Genomic DNA, 12,338 nt, shown 5'->3' with positions numbered 1-12,338 from the left:
GGTAGAAAGAGTCTTCTTAGGTGGTATAGCCACTCATACATTGTCCACTATCCTGTAAGTAACCACCTATGCTCTTGCAGGTACCCCTAATTAACTCTGTGGTCTGTTGTGCATGCCCTACCTGGAGAGAGTAGATATTTTGCTAATGTGGCAGCATGGTGGTATAAGCCTGTAATCCTAGCACATTTGGGAGGTAGAACCCAGAGGATTGAGAGTTGAGAGTTAATGTTGGTGTCTGTGATCATTCTGTTACCAGAGGCTGGGTGGATGTCCATGGTCCCTGCTGCTGCTGGCTGCTATGGGTAGGGAAGCTTCTTTTGCAGTGGTATCAATGACTGGAAACTTAACTGAGAATGAGAGATAGTGAAGGTTCTGTCACACACACACACACACACACACACACACACACACACACCACCACCACCACCACCACCACCACCACCAAAAAAAGAGAAACAGTCCAGACAGGAAACTATTAAAGTGAGTCCTTTAAAAATGTGACAAAGATGCTGATGGCTTCTGGTGGCAGAGTTGGGGGAGGAGAAGGACTCAGTTTTCTTTAAGGGATTGGTCACTGGGAGTTTGACCATGCTCCACTGAGTATATGGACAAAACAAATTAAACTTGGTGTATTTGGGGAGGGGGCACAAGGGCAGGAGGGTGGACCTGGGAGGAAAGAGGAGTGAGTATGATCAGGGTGCACTGTATGAAATTCCCCCAAAAAATATTATGTTGGGAAAAAAAAGAGGCAAGAGTTAATTTTGGCCACATAGCAAGTTAAAACCAACTTGGGCTACAAGAAACCTTGTCTCAAAATAAAATGAAATGAAAATTTTAATTTGTAATTTTAAATTATCTATCTATCTATCTATCTATCTATCTATCTATCTATCTATCTATCTATTGTGTGTTGAGCAGGGCACATCATGATCAAAGCAGGACTTTCAGGAGTTGGCTTATTCCATCTGTAATGTGGTATCAGGGCTTGAACTCTTGTGATTAAGACTGATGGCAAGGGCCTGGTCAGGTGGGCACTCCCGAGGCTGCAGAGCAGAGGAGACCACCAACACTGCCCACCCCTGCCCACATCCCTGGCCCAAGAGGAAACTGTATAAGGCCTCTGGGTTCCCGTAGGGGAGGGCCCAGGAGCGGCAGGACCCCTGCCTGAGACACCGCCGGAACCTGAAGGAAACAGACCGGATAAACAGTTCTCTGCACCCAAATCCCGTGGGAGGGAGAGCTAAACCTTCAGAGAGGCAGACACGCCTGGGAAACCAGAAGAGACTGCACTCTGCACACATACAGACGCCAGAGGAAAACACCAAACGCCATCTGGAACCCTAGTGCACGAAAGCTCCCGGAAAGGGCGGCGCATATCTTCCTGGTTGCTGCCGCTGCAGAGAGCTCGTGGGCAGCACCCCTCGAGCAAACTTGAGCCTCGGGACCACAGGTAAGACCAACTTTTCTGCTGCAAGTGACCTGCCTGGTGAACTCAAGACACAGGCCCACAGGAACAGCTGAAGACCTGTAGAGAGGAAAAACTACACGCCCGAAAGCAGAACACTGTGTCCCCATAACTGGCTGAAAGAAAACAGGAAAACAGGTCTACAGCACTCCTGACACACAGGCTTATAGGACAGTCTAGCCACTGTCAGAAATAGCAGAACAAAGTAACACTAGAGATAATCTGATGGCGAGAGGCAAGCGCAGGAACCCAAGCAACAGAAACCAAGACTACATGGCATCATCGGAACCCAATTCTCCCACCAAAATAAACATGGAATATCCAAACACACCAGAAAAGCAAGATCTAGTTTCAAAATCATATTTGATCATGATGCTGGAGGACTTCAAGAAAGACGTGGAGAACTCCCTTAGAGAACAAGTAGAAGCCTACAGAGAGGAATCGCAAAAATGCCTGAAAGAATTCCAGGAAAACATAAATAAACAAGTAGAAACCCATAGAGAGGAGACACAAAAATCCCTGAAAGAATTCCAGGAAAACATAATCAAACAGTTGAAGGAATTAAAAATGGAAATAGAAGCAATCAAGAAAGAACACATGGAAACAACCCTGGACATAGAAAATCAAAAGAAAAGACAAGGCGCTGTAGATACAAGCTTCACCAACAGAATACAAGAGATGGAAGAGAGAATCTCGGGAGCAGAAGATTCCATAGAAATCATTGACTCAACTGTCAAAGATAATGTAAAGCAGAAAAAGCTACTGGTCCAAAACATACAGGAAATCCAGGACTCAATGAGAAGATCAAACTTCTCATTGGATAATAGGTATAGAAGAGAGTGAAGACTCCCAGCTCAAAGGACCAGTAAATATCTTCAACAAAATCATAGAAGAAAACTTCCCTAACCTAAAAAAAGAGATACCCATAGGCATACAAGAAGCCTACAGAACTCCAAATAGATTGGACCAGAAAAGAAACACCTCCTGTCACATAATAGTCAAAACACCAAACACACAAAATAAAGAAAGAATATTAAAAGCAGTAAGGGAAAAAGGTCAAGTAACATATAAAGGGAGACCTATCAGAATCACACCAGACTTTTCGCCAGAAACTATGAAGGCCAGAAGATCCTGGACTGATGTCATACAGACCCTAAGAGAACACAAATGCCAGCCCAGGTTACTGTATCCTGCAAAACTCTCAATTAACATAGATGCCGAAACCAAGATATTCCATGACAAAACCAAATTTACACAATATCTTTCTACAAATCCAGCACTACAAAGGATAATAAAGGGTAAAGCCCAACATAAGGAGGCAAGCTATACCCCAGAAGAAGCAAGAAACTAATCGTCTTGGCAACAAAACAAAGAGAAGAAAAGCACACAAACATAACCTCACATCCAAATATGAATATAACAGGAAGCAATAATCACTATTCCTTAATATCTCTCAACATCAATGGCCTCAACTCCCCCAAAAAAAACATAGATTAACAAACTGGATACGCAACGAGGACCCTGCATTCTGCTGCCTACAGGAAACACACCTCAGAGACAAAGACAGACACTACCTCAGAGTGAAAGGCTGGAAAACAACTTTCCAAGCAAATGGTCAGAAGAAGCAAGCTGGAGTAGCCATTCTAATATCAAATAAAATCAATTTTCAATTAAGAGTCATCAAAAAAGATAAGGAAGGACACTTCATATTCATCAAAGGAAAAATCCACCAAGATGAACTCTCAATCCTAAATATCTATGCCCCAAATACAAGGGCACCTACATACGTAAAAGAAACCTTACTAAAGCTCAAAACACACATTGCACCTCACACAATAATAGTGGGAGATTTCAACACCCCACTCTCATCAATGGACAGATCATGGAAACAGAAATTAAACAGAGACGTAGACAGACTAAGAGAAGTCATGAGCCAAATGGACTTAACAGATATTTATAGAACATTCTATCCTAAAGCAAAAGGATATACCTTCTTCTCAGCTCCTCATGGTACTTTCTCCAAAATTGACCATATACTTGGTCAAAAAACGGGCCTCAACAGGTACAGAAAGATAGAAATAATCCCATGCGTGCTATCGGACCACCACGGCCTAAAACTGGTCTTCAATAACAATAAGGGAAGAATGCCCACATATACGTGGAAATTGAACAATGCTCTACTCAATGATAACCTAGTCAAGGAAGAAATAAAGAAAGAAATTAAAAACTTTTTAGAATTTAATGAAAATGAAGGTACAACATACCCAAACTTATGGGACACAATGAAAGCTGTGCTAAGAGGAAAACTCATAGCGCTGTGTGCCTGCAGAAAGAAACAGGAAAGAGCATATGTCAGCAGCATGACAGCACACCTAAAAGCTCTAGAGCAAAAAGAAGCAAATACACCCAGGAGGAGTGGAAGGCAGGAAATAATCAAACTCAGAGCTGAAATCAACCAAGTAGAAACAAAAAGGACCATAGAAAGAATCAACAGAACCAAAAGTTGGTTCTTTGAGAAAATCAACAAGATAGATAAACCCTTAGCCAGACTAAAGAGAGGACCCAGAGAGTGTGTCCAAATTAACAAAATCAGAAATGAAAAGGGAGACATAACTACAGATTCAGAGGAAGTTCAAAAATTCATCAGATCTTACTATAAAAGCCTATATTCAACAAAACTTGAAAATCTGCAGGAAATGGACAATTTCCTAGACAGATACCAGGTACCGAAGTTAAATCAGGAACAGATAAACCAGTTAAACAACCCCATAACTCCTAAGGAAATAGAAGCAGTCATTAAAGGTCTCCCAACTAAAAAGAGCCCAGGTCCAGACGAGTTTAGTGCAGAATTGTATCAAACCTTCATAGAAGACCGCATACCAATATTATCCAAACTATTCCACAAAATTGAAACAGATGGATCACTCCCGAATTCCTTCTATGAAGCCACAATTACTCTTATACCTAAACCACACAAAGACCCAACAAAGAAAGAGAACTTCAGACCAATTTCCCTTATGAATATCGACGCAAAAATACTCAATAAAATTCTGGCAAACCGAATCCAAGAGCACATCAAAACAATCATCCACCATGATCAAGTAGGCTTCATCCCAGGCATGCAGGGATGGTTTAATATACGGAAAACCATCAACGTGATCCATTATATAAACAAACTGAAAGAACAGAACCACATGATCATTTCATTAGATGCTGAGAAAGCATTTGACAAAATTCAACACCCTTCATGATAAAAGTCCTGGAAAGAATAGGAATTCAAGGCCCATACCTAAACATAGTAAAAGCCATATACAGCAAACCAGTTGCTAACATTAAACTAAATGGAGAGAAGCTTGAAGCAATCCCACTAAAATCAGGGACTAGACAAGGCTGCCCACTCTCTCCCTACTTATTCAATATAGTTCTTGAAGTTCTAGCCAGAGCAATCAGACAACAAAAGGAGGTCAAGGGGATACAGATCGGAAAAGAAGTCAAAATATCACTATTTGCAGATGATATGATAGTTTATTTAAGTGATCCCAAAAGTTCCACCAGAGAACTACTAAAGCTGATAAACAACTTCAGCAAAGTGGCTGGGTATAAAATTAACTCAAATAAATCAGTAGCCTTCCTCTACACAAAAGAGAAACAAGCCGAGAAAGAAATTAGGGAAACGACACCCTTCATAATAGACCCAAATAATATAAAATACCTCGGAGTGTCTTTAACCAAGCAAGTAAAAGATCTGTACAATAAGAACTTCAAGACACTGAAGAAAGAAATTGAAGAAGACCTCAGAAGATAGAAAGATCTCCCATGCTCATGGATTGGCAGGATTAATATAGTAAAAATGGCCATTTTACCAAAAGCGATCTACAGATTCAATGCAATCCCCATCAAAATACCAATCCAATTCTTCAAAGAGTTAGACAGAACAATTTGCAAATTCATCTGGAATAACAAAAAACCCAGGATAGCTAAAACTATCCTCAACAATAAAAGGACTTTAGGGGGAATCACTATCCCTGAACTCAAGCAGTATTACAGAGCAATAGTGATAAAAACTGCATGGTATTGGTACAGAGACAGACAGATAGACCAATGGAATAGAATTGAAGACCCAGAAATGAACCCACACACCTATGGTCACTTGATTTTTGACAAAGGAGCCAAAACCATCCAATGGAAAAAAGATAGCATTTTCAGCAAATGGTGCTGGTTCAACTGGAGGTCAACATGTAGAAGAATGCAGATCGATCCATGCTTATCACCCTGTACAAAGCTTAGGTCCAAGTGGATCAAGGACCTCCACATCAAACCTGATACACTCAAACTAATAGAAGAAAAACTAGGGAAGCATCTGGAACACATGGGCACTGGAAAAAATTTCCTGAACAAAACACCAATGGCTTATGCTCTAAGACCAAGAATCGACAAATGGGATCTCATAAAACTGCAAAGCTTCTGTAAGGCAAAGGACACTGTGGTTAGGACAAATCGGCAACCAACAGATTGGGAAAAGATCTTTACCAATCCTACAACAGATAGAGGCCTTATATCCAAAATATACAAAGAATTCAAGAAGTTAGACCGCAGGGAGACAAATAACCCTATTAAAAAATGGGGTTCAGAGCTAAACAAAGAATTCACAGCTGAGGAATGCCGAATGGCTGAGAAACACCTAAAGAAATGTTCAACATCTTTCGTCATAAGGGAAATGCAAATCAAAACAACCCTGAGATTTCACCTCACACCAGTGAGAATGGCTAAGATCAAAAACTCAGGTGACAGCAGATGCTGGCGAGGATGCGGAGAAAGAGGGACACTCCTCCATTGTTGGTGGGATTGCAAACTGGTACAACCATTCTGGAAATCAGTCTGGAGGTTCCTCAGAAAATTGGACATTGAGCTGCCTGAGGATTCAGCTATACCTCTCTTGGGCATATACCCAAAAGATGCCCCAACATATAAAAAAGACACGTGCTCCACTATGTTCATCGCAGCCTTATTTGTAATAGCCAGAAGCTGGAAAGAACCCAGATGCCCTTCAACAGAGGAATGGATACAGAAAATGTGGTACATCTACATAATGGAATATTACTCAGCTATCAAAAACAACGGCTTTATGAAATTCGTAGGCAAATGGTTGGAACTGGAAAATATCATCCTGAGTGAGCTAACCCAATCACAGAAAGACATACATGGTATGCACTCACTGATAAGTGGCTTTTAGCCCAAATGCTTGAATTACCCTAGATGTCTAGAACAAATGAAACTCAAGACGGATGATCAAAATGTGAATGCTTCACTCCTTCTCTAAAAGCGGAACAAGAATACCCTTGGCAGGGAAGAGAGAGGCAAAGATTAAAACAGAGACTGAAGGAACACTCATTCAGATCCTGCCCCACATGTGGCCCATACATATACAGCCACCCAATTAGACAAGATGGATGAAGCAAAGAAGTGCAGACCGACAGGAGCCAGATGTAGATCGCTCCTGAGAGACACAGCCAGAATACAGCAAATACAGAGGCGAATGCCAGCAGCAAACCACTGAACTGAGAATAGGACCCCCGTTGAAGGAATCAGAGAAAGAACTGGAAGAGCTTGAAGGGGCTCGAGACCCCATATGTACAACAATGCCAAGGAACCAGAGCTTCCAGGGACTAAGCCACTACCTAAACTATTCATGGACTGACCCTGGACTCTGACCTCATAGGTAGCAATGAATATCCTAGTAAGAGCACCAGTGGAAGGGGAAGCCCTGGGTCCTGCTAAGACTGAACCCCCAGTGAACTAGACTGTTGGGGGGAGGGCGGCAATGGGGGGAGGGTTGGGAGGGGAACACCCATAAGGAAGGGGAGGGGGGAGGGGGATGTTTGCCTGGAAACCAAAGAATTATTATTAAGTATTAAATAAATTAAAAAAAAAAAGACTGATGGCAAGGGCCTTTCCTTGATAAACCATCTCACAGGCTCCTATCAATAATTACAACTTTTCCTTAGGAAAAGTTTTTCTTTTTTAACATTGCAAAAAAAATTCAGAGATCAGCCTGCCTTTGTTAAGCACAGACAATAAGCTATCTGGGTCATGCTTATCATGCTTGAATATAACCTTACTCTGTTCCAGACTGACCCTGAACTCAGGGATCTGCCTGCTTTTGTAAGCAGAAAGGAAAAACCTTAGCTGGGTAGGGTATTGCCCTGTGATCACCACTTCTCAAATCCCTTTATCTCCTTCCTTAGTATCTTTGTGACAATCTGGCTCATAGTGCCGCTGCCTCTGTTCTCTTAGATCTGTGAAGCTCCTCATACAATTCATATTGCATCCTTATATTTTGTACAGTTGAGAAATTATATATATATGTATATATATATATATGTATATATATATATACATATATATATATTTTTTGGGGGTTTTTTTTTTTTTTTGGAGCTGGGGACTGAACCCAGGGCCTTGCGCTTCTTAGGCAAGCGCTCTACCACTGAGCTAAATCCCCAACCCCGAGAAATTATATATTTTTGAACTCATGTTTTCAGAGTTCTTTCCCACAGCCTTAAGGGCTGTCCTGAAAGTCCCAGTATTTACTATTTTGGTGACACATAGCCACACCCTTGCCTCCTAGGCTCATACTGCATTTAATTATCATGGTGTCATTAACTTTAGCAGGGAAAGCATTCCTCGATAACCTTGGCAGGGAGAATATTTCCAGAAGGAGGAACATGAGGTGTGTGTGTGTGTGTGTATGTGTGTGTGTGTGTGTGTGTGTGTGTGTGTGTGTGTGTGTGTGTGTATATTATACAAACAAGCCTTACACCCATAGCAACCATTGACACTCCTAGAGGCCCATGCCCTGCTGGCTCTGTTCCAGGGGCAGTAACCGTGTCACACCATCCCTGCCATGGGTGAATTCAGCTCAGCAGGATATTATTTTTACAAACTTGTTACTGTATCAATAAATAATCAAAAGGAATACAGAGAGAAGTGAGTCTAAGAAGATGGTGGCCTGTGGACTCCAGTGCTCTGATCCTTAAAGCAAAGCAAAGAGGCCGAAGCTTTCATAACTGGCTTTTTAGATCTCTGGAGTCTGTGTTTGGAGGCATGGCTTAATGGTTAAGCTTAATGTTTAATGGCTGCTCTTCTAGAGGGCCTGAGTTCAACCCCAGTATTGTCGGCTCACAAACATCTATAACTTCCGTTCTAGGGTTAATGCTAGTACTTGGGATCTGATGTCCCCTTCTGCTCTCAGTGACAGAAATACTTGTAAGTAACATACTCATACTCAGAAAACTTTAAAACAAAGTTAACAAGAGGTCCACAGTCACAAGGTCATTTTGGTTATTTTCTTTTGTTTTTGTCCCCACCCCAACCCCCAACAGGGTTTCTCTTTGTAGCTCTGGCTGTCCTAAAACTCACTCCGTAGACCAGATTGGCATTGAACTCAGAGATCCACCTGCCTCTGCTTCCAGAGCGCTGCCATCACCTAGAAAGTGTCTATTCAAGGAAGACTCTGGAAACTGGGATCAGTTGTGAATGCTTTGGTGGTTTTTATCTTAATCTCCACCCCAGCTCCAGGTCACATTGTAGAGAACAGCCTGGATTTCAAGTACCAGTGGGACAGAATAGACCTCATTTAAAAAGAATAATAATTAGTTTCTTTTTAAAAAATACACTTGGAGACTGTGGAAAGGCAGCTTAAAAGGCTTATCTTTAACTGCTCTTGATTTGGAAGTGGCCCAACGCAAAAGCTGTGGGAGAGGAGGGAGGGCTTAGTCAAGAGCATTCAAAGGCAAATGCTTTGTTTGCTACTGCCTAAGGTCACCGTTAACAGTTGGCATAAACCAAAAAGTTAGGGAGAAAAGGTTGGGAAGCAAGAGGTCCGCAAAACCTGTGGAAAGTTCACATGTGTACTTCCTGGGAATCTGAAAGGTATGTGGGTTCAGGAAGGACCTGATTAGGGCAGAAATGTAAATTGCCTGGTGATGTTCAGCCAGGCCTCAACACACAGGCCCTTCTTGTTTTTTTGTTTTGTTTTGTTTTGTTTTGTTTTGTTTTTTGTTTTTGATTTTGTTTTTTGTTTTTTAAATGGAAGGAAACAAACCCAAGAAAATAAATACCAAGCTAGGTCACCTTCTAGGTTCCTGTGCTCATGGCAGAGAGTGGGAGGAGCTGGCAAGCCTTGGAATGCAACCTACGCCAAGCCTGGTGCCTAGTAAGGTCTGCCCATCACTGTGTAGCTTGCTGAGGTGGGGTATTTAAGTGGGAATACTGCAGGGACCCACGTTGTGGGGTCTGGAGAATGTGAATTCAGAGAGAAACATGACTGGATTATTGTAGGTGTCTATGTATTCTTGAAGAAAATATCAATCAACAGTTTAAGCAGTTTATTTAGCCAAGTAAATAACCACTCCACAGATTGGAGTAGGCTGCACTGAAAGAGGGGCACAGTACAGCAGGTTCTGTGTTGAGGATTTTAAAGCCATTTCACGAATATGTATGAGCTATATTACATACATATTCATGAAGTAAGGTGATAGGTTTGTTTTTTTTTTTTTTTTAAACCTCCCAAATCTTTGTGGAATGGATCTCTCTTTTAGGATATTTCTTCCAATCTCTCCATGATTGACTAGAAAACCCCACAAGGGGTTGGGTTGGTCAAGCACAATGTAAATTATATTGTAGGGAAGATTGGTCTTTAGGATGTTGACCATTTGTTAGTGCACTGTCTTGGTTAGGGTTTCCATTGCTGGGAAGAGACACCATGACTAAGGCAACTCTTATAAGGGACATTGACTTGATGCTGGCTTACAGGTTCAGAGGTTCAGTCCATTATCATCATGGCATGGCAGTGTCCAGGCAGACATGCTGCTGAAGGAGCTGAGGGTTCTACATCTTGACTCAAAGCCAACCAGGAAGAGACTGTCTTCCAAGCAACTACCAGGAGGGTCTCAAAGCCCACATTCACAGTGACACACTTCCTTCAATAAGGCCCAACCTACTCCAACAAGGCCACACCCACCTCCTAATAGTGCGATTCCCTGGGCCAAGCATATCGAACCACCACATGCACATATGGGGAAATGCCCTGGTTCATCTCCACAGGAACTGATACTAAAAACTGGGAATGAGCCAGGTGGTGGTGGCCCATGCCTTTACTTCCAGAAGAAGAAGCAACTGTGTCTTTGTGAGGCCAGCCTGGTCTACAAAGTGAGTTCAAGGACAGTCAGGGCTACACAGAGAAAGCATGTCTGGAAAACCAATAATAAAAAAGTGTGAATGACCCATTTTGCATGGCAGACTTTAAGAGATGATGGCTGTGGTCTGTCTGAAGTTGGCTCAGAACCTGGAAGAACAAGGTAGACTTGGGACATTGGGAAAGGGAAGCTGCCACTGAGTGCTGCTCTCTTTCAGAAGTGGACATGCACGGGACACATGCTGAACACTAAGGGCTTGGTAGCAGAGCTTGTTTGGAAGGACTTGCTCATAAAGATGACCCTGCATCACCCTTCAGAAGTGGGTGACTCAGGCGTGAAAAGTGTGTGAGAGATAAGGACGTCTTACTGCGGACTGAATGTAGCACCTTAAATAGACAAGGGGATGTGAACCCTTCCAGCAGAGCTGTCTAAGGCTAGTGGAGGTGGAAGACAGAAAATAACAACATTAGGCAAAGGAACTTTCTCCACACTGCTGAGAGAAACACTACTGATTTAAGAGTTTATTCGTTTGTTTACATTTATCTTTGTGTGTTTTTGTGTGTTCGCTCGAGCGCACACACATGCATGTACATGTCCATCACACCTGGAGAAGATGCCCAAGGATAGCAGGAGAAGATGTGGGATTCCTTGGAACTGGAGTTCCAGGAAGTTGTGGACATAGCTGGGAAAGGAACTGGTGTCCTCTGTAAAAATATTACTTTCCTTAGCTGTGATAATATCTGATAACGAAGACAGCATAAGGGGGAGTTTATGACTCCAGAGGGAGAGTCCACAATACAGGGAAGGTAGCTGAGTGACTGTATCTTCAACCACGAACAGCAAGCAGAGAGGACAGGAAGTGGACAAGCTTATGAGCCCTTCAGAGTTTACCCCAGGAGCATACTTCCCCCCAGCAAGGTTCTACCACCTCCTCAAACAGCGACACCAACTAGGGATCATGAGCCTATGGGGGCCATTGCTCACCCAAACCACTACAAGTTGCAGGTGCAGTTAACCTCTGAGTCATTTCTGCAGCCTGCACTCCTCGTTATTTTTAGACTTGGCTCTAGGCTCCTATATTCAGAATTCATGGGATTATCTGTGATAAAACTGTTTATAAGAGGTGGCATATTTCACAGATAAGGTTGTTAGAGCTTTACATAATATTGTAACTTGCTTACTTTTATCTCTGAATCTAGGTCAAGATATTTAATGACCATCCTGCTGGAACCACTGGGTGTGGAGGAAAGTGTTTTAGTTGAATAGGGACTCATGAAGAACAATGTTATCTTAATTGTGCAGTGTGCTGTATCTGCTGGCTCTGCTTTACTGGTTAAGCAACAGTTTTACGGGAAAATAACCAATAAAATATTCAGTTTCTTCATTAAAAGTAGGAAAGCATCAGACTTTCCAAGTGCATTGTATTGATAATGAGACAGAGATTGTCTGTTGATTTGTTTTTCTTTTTTAAGTCCAATAGACATTCTGGAGCCGAGATGTATAATAACTGAAATTCACAGCTCACTGGAAGTACTCAATAGTAGGTTTGACCAGGTGGAAAAATTAGCGATTTGAAGGTAGGGCGATAGAGATGGTCAATCGAGACAGTGATGTGAAAACTCTCACACCTTGTCCCACGCCAGAGTAGGGAACACTAACCCTCCCACACAGACAGG

Source organism: Rattus norvegicus, chromosome 2, assembly GCF_021556685.1.
Source record: "Rattus norvegicus strain SHRSP/BbbUtx chromosome 2, alternate assembly SHRSP_T2T, whole genome shotgun sequence".
In the NCBI taxonomy this organism is placed as follows: domain Eukaryota; kingdom Metazoa; phylum Chordata; class Mammalia; order Rodentia; family Muridae; genus Rattus; species Rattus norvegicus.
This window is presented reverse-complemented; position numbering follows the sequence as displayed.